The sequence below is a fragment of the Ictidomys tridecemlineatus genome, chromosome 9 (genome assembly GCF_052094955.1).
Source record: "Ictidomys tridecemlineatus isolate mIctTri1 chromosome 9, mIctTri1.hap1, whole genome shotgun sequence".
NCBI lineage: Eukaryota > Metazoa > Chordata > Mammalia > Rodentia > Sciuridae > Ictidomys > Ictidomys tridecemlineatus.
Window position 1 is genome coordinate 54,288,641 of NC_135485.1, and position 14,111 is coordinate 54,302,751.

Sequence of the window (14,111 nt, forward strand, 5' to 3'; positions counted from 1 at the left end):
AAATGTATACACTATAATTAGTATGGAAGAGTTAAGTTTAAAACAGGATACATATTTGAGCTTAAACTCTTCATTTGGTTTAGTGAAAGCCCAACTATTCAAGAGAACAGTGAGATCTAAATAACTTATAAGAAATACATAATTAATAAGGTTTTCATAAGTATAGATAATTACTCTATATTCTTGTGGAATTCTTCATGACAGTAATTGTTTGAACTTGCTGTTGAGAGCTAACCTATCATTGTGTGACACCCTAGGTGCTATCATAAAGATGAATCACTGTGGCTGAACTTATCCTGACTCCTGGGGACTAAAGTTAACCCCAGTGAGAGTGCCTACTAGAAACTCAACAGGGTCTTTGTCTTATAAAATCTAATTTAATTCTCCCAGGAGCACTGCAAAGTAGATAAAGCATTTTTATTTTAAATACAAGGAAATGGACATTCAAAACTTTTTAAGTCAATTATCTCATAAAGGATAGAGTGTGAATTCTGACTAGGTTTGCCTGTCTCGAAAGACTACCATATTTCTACTGACTCTTTATGGCCATTTGTTGTAAAATGAGAGACACATACAAGGGTAAACTAAGTTTCTAAGTATATACAGTTCAAGTTTATTTGAATCTATAAAATCTATAAATAATTTTCCAATTTATATAAATGAGTCTATTAAATTTCTAAAGCTTCATTGCCACTCAAATCTAGTAAGCCTTATCTCTATTTACCTCAGGGAGACAATGACACAAAATTCCCTAAATTAACATATCCAATCCTAATAAAGCAGCTTATTAGAATACTTGAGCAAATTTCATGAATATAAAATTCATTTTATGTAAAGAACATCTTGAAATTTTAAGTGAGATTCCCATTAAATAACTAGAAGTAAAGAGAGTCATTCTTTTTTTATATTTTTCTTTTTTATTAATACAGATGAATTATACAGATTAACGGGTTTCACTGAGACAGTTCTATACATGCATAGATTGTGTATTGATCATATCTTGATGCCTTTATATCTTTATTTAGTCCCTGGGACATTTTTTTCTTTTCTACATTTTTTTTATTCTTCTTTAAAACATCTCCATCCTAACGAATTAGTATAATCCTAATCCCACTAGGGAACACAGGTATTAGTTTTCCAGCCAAGACAGGTATTAGTTTTCCAGGCTTTGTAATATGGTGGAAGGCAAGTAAGGAGAGAGCAAATCCTATAGAATTCATCTTATCACCTTCTCTGAAGTAAGCTTCTTGATTTTTTTCATTATAAATTTGATCTATTTGACAATTAATTGCATATTCTATATTTGTCTTACATTATGTATTTGAAAAATAATTGAAATTATTGGATGTTACATTTTCCATCTAGTTTTCAGACATTCTGAAAAAAAACTAAATATTTTTTAAAATCACAGTTTTTAGATTGAAGCATTTAAGACCTTAACTTCACAAGGAAAATGGTGGAGTGAACTTGAGAGTGAATCTTTGGTTTCATTTAAGAGTTTTAATTCATCAAAATGAAATGACTTCACTTGTAATAAATAATCAATAACATACACATTAAATGAATTATAACTTGTATTATAGAGCTTGTTTGTAGTTTCCATCATCATGCTTACTAGAAATGTTAAAGATCTTGTTAATCCTTCACTGAGAGTGGTATTGGAAATATATGTGAAAGAGACTTTTTTTTTTGCAAGAGACTTTTTACTGTTTGTTTTCCAACAAATAATCATTAGTTTATCATTTCATGACTCCAACTTAATTTACCTTGATTCCAAGCTTGTCCAAAGACTCAGACCATTATCAATGCCAGAAGTGACACAGCTTTGGGCAAATTTAATTTAACATGCTTTGGTCACTATGGGTGAATCCATATTTTATGATATTTGAGACATATGGTTATATATTGCCTAATTACCTTCTGTGATGATAAGCTACCTGAACATATTAGACCATTTGTCCTATTACTCCTGTGGTAGCAAAGTAGTGACTTAATTGAAATAATCTATTTTTTTACTATCTTTTTCCACCATTAAAGTACAAATTCCCATTTGCCAGATATTTCAAGAACAGCATTATAATTCTTCAATGCAAAAATCTTAACTTGCCTTCTCCTTTTCCCTCCCATCTTGCTTCCTTGGCAAAACTCCAACCATGGTTAAACAAATCATTTGCATTTTCTATACCTGCCACCAGATCAACCAGTGCCTAAAATAACAATCTTACAAATGGGATCCACTTCAAAATATCTCCCCAAATCACTAAACCATTAACTCTGGGAAAATCCTACCATTTCTATCTAGTAAATTTAATGTTCTAACTCTTGGAGATGACAATTTTATGACCTTTCTTTGAAAGCCTTCCAGAACACCCAACAGGATGATCATTCCCCAGAAGTGATCACAGTCCTGGTTTCTAACATTTAGAAATTTAAATGATTTGGGGGCTTACATAAACTCATAATATACAGCATTTTATGTTTGTCTTCTATTCTCATTGCAATATTTTTGAGATGTATCCACATAGTATGTGGCGGTATTTCATTACTGAATGGTTATTCTATACTCTTGACTATATCACAATTTTTACAGATTTTTTTTTGCCATTGATGGGCATTAGAGTTGTTTCAAATGTTTCAGTATTAAGAATGTTTCTGAAAAACTCTTATAAATGTGTTTCAATGTGCACCTGTATGCTTTTCTGTTAAATAGATACTTAAGAGTGAAATATCTAATTCATAGGCGATACATAGATTCAAATCTAGTTAATAATGCTACACAACTCTCCAAAGTGATTGTACCAATTTGTGTCTCTACCATCAGTATCTGAGAGTTCAGTTGCTCTGCATTCATGCCAATAGGTCTTTGATTATCTTCATCGTTTTACATAAATGAATAATTACATTTTCAAATTTATTTTGTCCTCTTTTCACTGAAATGTAAGACTTTTAGTGAAGGGTTTGACTTACTCATCACTGAATCCCCAACTCTTGAAATACTCATCTTGCCATAATAAAGTATCTAGTAAATGGTTTTGATTAAATGAATGATCATAGCCTCTGGCCAATGATCACAACTCTGACCTCTGAGGCTCTGACTGCTAACACTTTTGCTTCTCTCTTGATATAAATTATGAATGATGTTTTGCTTCAGTTTCCTACTTACATTTTTTTAAAATCACTTCTATTTCTGTGTCATCTTTTGTTTCACCATTCTTCAAATTCTCCCCAATCAGAAATCCTATCATGCCTATCTAGTAAACATAATTTCCCACACTTTAAAAATATGTATTAATATTTAATTGTCAGATAATAATTGTACATATATATGGGGAGCAATGTGATATTTTAATACATGTGTATACAATGTGTAATGATCAGATATACATTAATTGGCATATCCATCACTTCAAATAATTTTCATTTCTTTGTATTGGGAACATTTAAAATCCTGCCTACTAGCTGTTTTGAAATGTACAATTAATTGTTGTCAGCCATAGTCATTTTACTAAGCTATATGACATTCCTGCTATCCACCCTTCCACTGTAACTGTTAACCACCTCTCACCATCTCTTCCTTTACACCCTTCCCAGACTCTGATAATCACTATTCTACTCTGAACTTCTATGAGATTAACTTTTTAGCTTACACATGTGAGAAGATGCTGCTTTTGTATTTCTAACTTACTTCAGTGTCATCTCTGCTGCTGCAAATGACAGAATTACTCTTTCAGGAGTAAAAATATTTTATTATGAATATGTATACCAAATTTTCTTCATCCATTCATCTACTGATGAACATCTGAGTTGGTTACATATCTTGGCAATTGTTAATAGTGCTTCAATAAACATATGGGTGTAGGTATCTTTTCAAATACTTATTTCATTTCCTTTGAATATGTTCAACACCCATTGCTGAACTATAAAGCAGTTATATTAATAATTTTTGGAGGTACCTCTATACCGTTTTTCATAATGGCTGTCCTAATTTACATTCCCACCAATGGTGTATGAGAGTTTCCCTTTTTCCATATTTTTGATGGTATTTGTTATTTTTTGTCTGTTTGATAAATAACCATTCTAAATGATAAGATGACATCTCCCTGAGGCTTTGATTTGCATTTCTCTGAGTAGTGGTGTTGAACACTTTTATATGCTTTTCATCTTCTTGTATATACTCTTTTGAGAAATGTTTATTCGTGTCATTTGCTCATTTTTAAATCAGATTGTTCAATTTTTGGTGTTGAATTGTCTGGTTTCCTTGTAGATTCTTGACATTAATCACTTGTTCAATGAATAGTTTGCAAGCATTTTCTCCCCTGTTCTATAGATTGTCTCTTCATTCTGTTAATTTTTCTTTTGTGGTACAGAATATTTTTAGTTCGATGTAATCCCATTTGTTACTTTTTTTAAAAGAGAGAGAGAGAGAGAGAGAGAGAGAGAGAGAGAATTTTTTAATATTTATTTTTTAGTTCTCGGCGAACACAACATCTTTGTTTGTATGTGGTGCTGAGGATCGAACCCCGGCTGCACGCATGCCAGGCGAGCGCGCTACTGCTTGAGCCACATCCCCAGCCCCCCATTTGTTACTTTTTGCTTTTGTTAGAGTCATATTAAAAAAAATCTTTGTCCATACCATTATCCTGTGTTTCCCCTATGTTTTCCTCTAGTAGTTTCTTTGTTTCAGGTATTACATGTAAGTCTTTGATCCATTTTAAATTTATTTTTTTGTATATAGTTAGACATAGGGTCTAGTTTCATTCTTTTCCATGGATACCCACTTTCCCCACACCATTTCTTGAAGAAACTGTCCTTTTCCCACTGTACATTCTTTCTACCTTTGCAGAAAATCAGTTAGCTGTAATGTGTAGATTTATTTTTGATTTCTCAATTCTATTCCATCGTCTATATGTCTGTGTTTTTATGACAGTAACATACTATTTGGGTTATTATCAATGTGTAGTATGTTTTAAATTCAGGTATTGTAATGCCTCCAGTTTTGTTCTTTCTTCTGAGGATTGTTTTGTCTATTTCGGGTCTCTTATAGTCCCATAAAAATTGTAGGAATGCTTTTTCCTATTTTTTGTGAAGAACATCATTGGTATTTTGATAAGATTGCTTTGAATCTATAGATCACTTGGGTAGTATAGAATGAATATTTTAACATTAATTCCTCTTATTCATTAATATGTATGTCTTTTCATTTTTTAAAGGACCGATACAATTTCTTTCCTCTTTTGTAACTTTCATTGCAGAGATCATTCAACTTCCTCGTTCAATTTATGGCTGGTTAGTTTTTTCTTTTTTTGTTTTGTTTTGTTCTGGTAGCTATTGTAAGAAATTAAGTTTTTTATTCCTTTCTCAACAATTTTGTTATTGGTATATAAAAATGCTATTATTTATGTTATTTTGATTTTGCTAACTGAATTTGTTTACCAGTTCAAAGAGTTTATTGATGGAGTCAGGGATTTTTCTATATCTGAAATTATGTTGTCCGCAAACTGTCACAAGTCAACTTCTTCATCTCTTATTTGAATTCCCTTTCTTTCTTTTGCCTAATGCTCTGACTAATGCTTCCAGCACTATGTTGAATAAGAGTGGTAAAGTGAACATCCTTGTCTTTTCTTGATCCTAAAGCAAACAATTTCGCCCTTTAGTATGATGTTGGCTATGGATTTGTCAAAGTGCATTCCATCTATACCTAATTTTTAAGTTTTTTTTATCATGAAGGGATGTTGAATTTCATCAAATGATTTTTCTGTATCTATTGACATGACCATATGTTTTTATCCTTCATTCAGTTGATGCAATGTATTGCTTATTGATTTGCATATTTTGAAGCATCCTTGCATTCCTGGAATAAATCCCTATTGATTGTGGTATATATATTTTTAATATGCTTTTGAATTCAGTTTGTTAATATTGGGTTGCAAATTTTTGCATCTAATTTCATTGGTCTATATATTGATTTTGTTTTGTTATCCTTGTCTGGTTTCAGTATGGCCTTATAGAATGAGTCTGGATAGGCTCCTGCCCTTTCAGTTTTTTTTTTTTTCTTTCAATGGTTTAAGAGTAATGTGTGTTTGTTGTTCTTTGAAAGTTTGGTAAAACTCATCAGTTTTTGATAAGTTTGGTCCATTTGAGCCATTTGGTCTCAGACTTGGACTTTTCTTTGAAGACTTTTTACAACTAATTAAATCTTGTTACTCACAAATTGGTCTGTTCAAGATTTGTTTTCGTGGTTCAATTTTAAGATTATATTGTGCCCAGAAATTTATATATATATATATATATTAGATTTTTTTTCAGCATACAGTTATTTATAAGAATACCTAATGATTGTTTGTGTTTCTATGGTATCAGTTGTAATGTCTCCTTTTTAATCTCTGATTTTATAGATTTGAATCTGCTCTTTTTTCTTGTTTAGTCTAAATAATGTTTTTTCAATTTTATTTACCTTTTCAAAACACCAGAACATTGTTTTACTGATCTTCTAGTTCACTGATATTTTTAATGTGAATTTTATTTATTTTTACTTGGAACTCTGCATTTTCTTTTCTTATGCTAATTTTGAGTTTAGTTCTTGCTTTTCTAGTTTCTTGAAAATTAGGCTGTCTATTTTAAATCCCTTTTTATTGTGTTTATCTCTCAGTACTGACTTTGATGTATCCCATAGTTTTAGTAAACTATGTTTATATTTTCATTTATTTCAGGAAATTTTTAATTTTTTTTACTTCTTCATCGACTCATTGATTTTTCAAGAATATATTATTTAGTTTTCTAGTATTCAGAATTTCTAAAGTTCCTCTTATTCTAGTTTTATTTCACTGTGGTCCAAAAGAAAAAAAACATGATTCCAATTTTAAAATTGTTGAGACTTATTTTAGTTGTCTAATGTGATTTATTCTGGAGAATGTTCCAGGTACTAATAAAAAGTTGTTTATTCAATAGCTATTAGATAAATTGTTCTGTAAATATCTGCTAGGTTAATTTTGTTCTAAGATATAGTTTAACTCTTATTTTCTGTTGATTGTGTCAGCATGATATGTCCATTGAAATCCCCAACTATTATTTATTGGAGTCTTTCATTTTAGATCTAATGTTTGATTTATATTGTTATGTGATTCAGTATTGGGTGCATATAAATTTAGAATCATTTCCTCCTATTGAATAGATCACTTTATCATTATGTGGTCAATACCTTTGTCTCCTTTTATAGTTTTTGGTGTAAAATCTATTTTATCTGTTATAACTATACCTGCTTACTTTTGGTTCCCGTTTGCATGGTGTATCTCTTTCCATTCCTTTACTTTTAGTCTATGTGTATCTTTAATGATGAAGTGACTTTCTCATAAACACCATATAGTTGCTTTTTTTAAACAAAACAATCTCCCCTCTCCCCCAAAAAACCTAGCCAGCCAATCTAAATTCTTAATTAAAAACATACTTCTCTCATTTAAAAAAAATTTTTTCCCTGATTGTTATAGTGTTCTTTGTTCTTTTATTCTTTCTCTCTCTCTCTCTCTCTCTTTTTTTTTTTTTTTTTTTGTGTGTGTGGTTTGGTGCTTTTCTCTATTGACAAGTTTTCATTCTTTCCTGTTTTTATTTTATACATCTGCTGTCATTATAATTCTTGTACTTTCACATTTTCATGATGGTGTTTGTCATTCTTTCACTTTTTTAAGAGAGAGAAAAAGAGAAAGAGAGAGAGTTGTTTTTTTTTTTTTTTTGTAGATGAACACAACACAATGCCTTTATTTTTATGTGTGCTGAGAATCAAACCTGGGTCGCGCCCGTGCTAGGGGAGCGCTCCACCGCTGAGCCACAGTCCCAGCCCCTCATTCTTTCACTTCTAATGTAGAGTTCCTTTAAACCTTTCTTGTAGTCAATCTAGTGATGATTAATTTCCTTGGGTTTTGTTTATCTGGGACCAACTATTTCTTCTTCTATGAAGGGTACTTTTGTTGCTTATAATATTTTTGGTTGGCAGCTGTTTTCTGTGGTGACATTGAATATATCATATCATCCCATTCTTTCAGGCCCTGTAAGATTTCTTCTGTGAAGTTTGCAGTCAATCTAATGAGGATCCTCTTACATGTGAATTGATGTTTTTCTCTTGCTAGAATTCTCTATTGTACTTTCGATAGTTTGATTTAAATATGTTTTAGGACTTTTTTTTTTTTTGGTAAAATCTATTAAGGATCCTCTGAGTTACCTGGATCTGCATGTCATATCTTTCTCAAGATTTGGAAAGTTTGTAGCTATTATTTCAATGACTAGATTTTCTGTGCCTTTTTTTTCTCCATCTGAAGTACCCATATAGTAGTATAATTGCTTACTTAATGGCATCCCGTAAGTTTCATAGACTTCATTATTTTTAGTTTTTTTTTCTTTTGTCAGGTCATTTCCAAAGAACTGCCTTCAGCTCTCAGATTATTATTTTTTTTATTTGATCTAGTCCTATGTTGAGGCTCTTAGCTGTGTTTTTATTTATTTTTTATTGAGTTATTTAGCTCTAAGATCTCCATTTGCTTCTTTTTTTAATGAACTCTTTGTTGAATTTTTTCGTTCAGATAATAAATTATCTTCCCTTATTGAATCATCTGTCTGTATTCTCTTGTATCTTGTTGAGTTTAGAGATCATCATTTTAAATTCTTTTTCAGGCAATTCATTGACTTTCTTTGAGATCTATTGCTAAAGAACTACTGCATTCCCTTAGAGGCATTATATTACCTTGCTTCTTCACACTTTTTCTGTCCCTAGGTTGATATTTGCAACTCTATCGATTTTATGGATGCCTTTTGTAGTAAAAGACTTCCTCCTGGGGTATCAGCTGGGAAAGCTACATTGGCTTTGGTTCCAGGTGGACACCATACTGTAGTGTTCAGGTATCTTTTTCAGCTGAAATCAGCAACAACAATGCTGTGGATTTGTCAGTGACATAGGCTTCAGGGGTTTGTGAGATTGTTCTACCAGCTAGAATACAGTTCTCTTAGGTGAGGTAGATTCTCTGATGACTCAAGGAGTGAAGCACCTAGCTGTCTGTATGGAGCATTTGTCAGTTTCCATGGGTCATATGAGCATGGTGTTGCTTTGACAGACCCATGCAGGCAAGGTACAATTGGCACAGCTAGGGAAGCAAAATACCCGTCATTTCCTGAGGACCATGTGGGAGTAGAGCCACTCTGGTGGGCCTAGGAGGGAATGGCACAATGTTTCCAGTAGTCGAGACAGAGGATCTGCTTATTAGTCCAGACAAGGTACGTGCCAGTCTCTGAGGATTACACAAGTATCCTTATGGGACTTACAGGGCAGACTTGCTCAAGGCAGGCTGCCCAACTGATTACCCAAAGTGGGCTCAGAACATGTGAAAGATGTAGATTTCTCCAGAAGCAAATACCTCATGTGTTCATGCCCTTGGTGGTGACTGCTATGGACCTCCTCCTTATACTTTTTTCACCATGTGAAATCTCTCTGGTTGTAGGTTGATCTGGAGAGATTAGACAATAGATGTTGTGTGCTTACTACACCTCTTTACAGGTCACGATGTCTTGGTGTTCCACAGAACCTGCCACGTCTCCACTATGCTCCAACACTTGGCTTCAAATGTACCAGTAAAATAGAAGTTTTTACTTTATTTTGCATCTGTTTTGTGGAGAGAAGCTTGCCAAGTATATCTAGTCAGCCATATTGCTAATGTCATCCCAGTTTTCCAACTCTTAAAGATGTCAGTTTCATGGCTTTTCTTCAAAAACCTTCCAGCACACCCAGTTGATGATCATTGCCATAAAAGGAAAAACTTGAAATCAGATGATCTGTGGTTTTTTTAAAAAAAAAAATATTAAGAAATTACTAGGTAAATGTAAAACACAGAAGAGAAACAAAACAATCCGTATTTAGTGATATGAAAAATCAAAACACTTTCTCTACATAAACAGAGACAGCTAATTGGAATACAGCCAGTTTTTGGCCTCCATATTCATAGAATAAAACCATATCCCTACAGTAAATAATAAATTGTATTCAGGTTACATGGAGGTAGAGAGAAGAAATAGGGGAAGCTTTCTTTTAAAATGAAGGGAAATCTTAAAAAAGACGGACTGAGGGTTCTAGCTCAAAGATAGAGCACTTTGCCCAGCATACACTAGGCCTTATATTTGATTCCCAGGGCTGCAAAGAAAAAGGAGTAAAATTTTATAACTTTATAAAAGCAACATAAATAGATATTATGCACTCAAAATAATGAATAATTTATTTCATAAGAATTAAGATTGATGACTGAACTATTTTTTTCTTTTTTCTTTTTTTCACAATTCTTTTTTTTTAATTTTAACATTTCATACATACATGGATTGTAACCTCCCATTTTTGAGGTTGTACATGATGTGGAGTTACACTGGCCCCGTATTCCTATATGAACATAAAGAAGGGTTGTCTGATTCATTCTCCTGTCTTTCTCATTCCCATCCCCTGCTCCTTCCCCCCACTCACCCTGGTCCAATCAGGGGAACCTCCCCCACCCCATTGTGAGTCAGCATTCGAATATCAGAGAGAACATTCCACCTTTGGTTCTGAGTTGGTCACAATGAATTCTACTATTACATATAATTATAATGCAACAATAAAAAATTTTTGAAATAGGCCAGGTATGAAGGGCTGGTGATATAGCTCAGTTGGTAGAGTGCTTGATGCACAAAGCCCTGGGTTCAATCTCCAGCACTATTAAAAAAAAAAAAAAAAGGCCAGGTGCCATGGTGCATACCTGTAATCCCAGGAGCTCTGGAGGCTGAGGCAAAAGGATCCGAAGTTCAAAGCCATCCTCAGCAATTTAGTGCAGCCTTAAATAACTTATCAAGATCCTGTCTCAAAAAGCAGATGGGGATGTGGCTTAGTGATTAAGCACCCCTGGGTTCAATCCTTTGGAATAAACTACAACATAATGACTAACAGCCTTCTTACAAACCAAGAACTAGAGGTTTCTTTTCCTTAACATTAAATTCATTTTACTGATAAACAGAGTACAATGTGATGCTTCAGTTATATAGCTATACACTGTATAAGATTTAAATCAGATTAAACATACCCATTTCTTCATTTATCATTTCATTATGGTGAAAACTCAAATTCTGTTTTAGCTTTTTGAAATATACTGCACATTATCATCATCTGTAACCATCCTGTTCTGCAGTAGCACATCAGAACTTCTGGTGCCTAACTCTAACTTAGTGCCCAGTGATAATCTCTTCTTCATTTATTTTTATTTTTTTGTGATGCTGGGGATTGAACCCAGGGCCTTGTACCTGTGATGCAAGAACTCTACCAACTAAGCTATACCCACTCCCTACCTTCCCCCAATATAAGAACCAGTTTTAACATATAGTGGGAAGTAATCTCAACTTCTCAGTAATCTTAGAAAGGAGGATCACAAGTTTGTAGCCAACCTCAGCAATTTAGGAAGACCCTGTGTCTCAAAAATGGCGGGGGGCACTGTGAGCCAGGTATAGTGGCATACGCCTGTAATCCCAGTGGCTTGTAAACTGAGGCAGGAAGATCCCAAGTTCAAAGCCAGCCTCAGCAACTTTGGTAAACTGCTCATGGTTCAATACCAGTACCACAACAAATAAATAAATAAATAAAATTTAAAAAAAATCAGGGCTGTAATGATTATAATAACAAAAAAATGGGGAATGAGAATAAATCTTAATCAAGAATTTGATAATTCATAACAAAACTTATTATAATATAATGGAAAAGTTTCAGTCAATTAAGAGCTATGCATGGTGATACACTTCTGTAATCTCAGCAATTTGAGAGGCTTAGGCAGGAGGATCACAAATTATAGGCTAGCCTCAGCAACTTAGTGAGACCCTATCTAAAATGAAAAATGGTAAAGCACTCTTGAGTTCAAACCCTAATACCACCAGAGGAAAAAAAATGTATAGTGCCTGCCTTCCACATAAAATATAATTGCCCTTACTTTGGAATTTAAATGAAAAAGACTAAAAATACATTAGAAAAAGTTATTAAGGAAACTCCAGACCTGTTCCCATTAGCATCAGAAATAGGATTAGATTGTTCCCTCTATTTCTAACAGTTCTGAGGTTTCCAACAAAACACTGAGATAAAAATATGGGACTGGGGATGGAGCTCTATGGCAAGCTAGAGCACTTGCCTAACATGTGGGTTAGACTCCCACAAGGAGGAAAAAAAAAAAAGGTCAATGGAAAATAAAAGAAAAGTGAAATGTAATTCTGAGAAGTTCATCATAAAACAATTCATGTACAGAAAAGGCTGGAGATGTGGCTCAAGGGCAGAGCTCTTACCTAGTATGCAGGAGACCCTGGATTCAATCTTTAGCACCAAACAAAAAAACCCCAGAATTTTGTTAAAATGGTTCAGCCTATTGGGGGGCTTTTTCATTTACAATCTGTTCCCTTACATATTCTGAGAGGTTTTGAAGCAGGTCCTATCAAGAAATAAGGACACAGAGGTTCAGTAAAAGTGGCTGTGAAAGTACAGATGTAGAAGGGGATCTCACGCAGCTCACAGTCCAGGAAAATGCCAGTGCCTCTGGCTCTCATGTCTAACAGCGGAGGGTCTGGAACAGCTCCTGGAGCTTCATAGCCATCATTCAGTTGCAGAAGCTTCCAGCATCCCTGCTGGACTGATGGTCGCCTTGCCTTGGTGGACAGAGAGGCTTTGCAGATGCCAATAGCCCACTCAGATCTCTCTCCCACTTCCACCTCCCAGAAATGCCTCTCAGAATAGAAATCTGGAAAACCCAGGACAACCGGGTTGACTGTAAACCTAGTTGGAATATCAGGGATGTTTTGTTTTCTCATTGTATATCAGATACATTTTTTATCCCCAGAGACAATCAGGTTAGGGTGGGCTGTTTCAGGGTCTAGAAATATATCTGCTTTGAATTCTTTAATTATTTTCTGCAGAGCAGAATACTGGGGAGGAAGATTGCAAGTTTCCCTCCTTAAATGAATCGAAAAGATTGGTGGGCTGACCTCACTGTCAGACTTCTGGTAGAAATGCTTCATCTGTGACAGCAATTCCACCTCAGACAACACATTGTGCTCTGTGACCCTGCTTAGTAAACCTTTGAGTGCAGAAGCGTAGTTTGAAAATGCTGTTATGTTTTCACTGAGTTTCTGTTCAGTGTCTTTCTCTTCTTCAGCTAACCTAGCAAGAGCTGCCTGTTTTCCTTGCTCTAAAAATTGGTTCCATTGTTCAAATTCAAAGGATAATTTGTTTCTGGTGTTCCACCGTCTCTCTCAGCTCAATGCGTTTATTGCCTTGAATGCTTATTAATTTTTGAACATCTGCCACTTGCCTCTTCAGGGGCTTGATGTAATTTTCAAGCATTCCCCTGTGATAAGAGGCAGCCTCCTTGATGGGCCTCAGGTAGTGGCCCTGGTAGACTGGGGGCCCAGCACATAGGGAACACAACAGCTCCAGGTCCTCCTCACCAAAAGGGGTCAGGACCTCGTCGTGTTTCTCACACAAGCTCATCTGGTCCTGGTTCTGCCTCTTCCTCATGCTGAGGTAGAGGAGCTTGGCAATTTCAATCGTCCTTCCCAGCTTGGTGTTGCTCCTATAGTGCCTTTCTTTACACTGATGACAACAGACAGGACAAAGGAAACTGTCTTGATGACAACAGACAGGACAAGGGAAACTGTCTTGTGGATCTGCCCAGGACTGTTGGATGCAGGAGCGACACAAGTTGTGCCCACATTCGATGGTGATTGGGTCTTTCAGTTCATCCAGGCACTTGACTTCTTCCTGAAGTCTTGTGAGAGCTGCTGCCACCACCATTGGACTGGCTGAAAGTCTGCACTGAGGTGGGCTTTTTTAGGAAGTTGGCTTTGTGGGTATACTCCAGCCAGATGGTCTCACTTGAGCCCCTGGTTCTCACAGCCCTTGAAGTCCTAGCAGACCCCTGAATTCCAGATGCAACAGGAAGTCTCTTCCAGTGGCCTGCAGCCAATCACAGCTGCTCTTCCAGCCTTTGGCAGTTCAGAGTTGCTGGAGTAGAAGGCTCCAGAAGGCCTGTTTTCCTGTCCTGTTGTCCTGTAAGAAGCTCTGAACTATTTTTTTTCAACGA

At 34.9% G+C, this 14,111-nt stretch overlaps 1 pseudogene; it reads right to left on the reverse strand.

Moving 5' to 3' along the window:
* Positions 1-12,414: 12,414 nt before the first annotated feature.
* Positions 12,415-13,822, reverse strand: LOC101967883 (tripartite motif-containing protein 75 pseudogene; annotated as a pseudogene).
* Between the last annotated feature and the right edge of the window lie 289 nt (positions 13,823-14,111).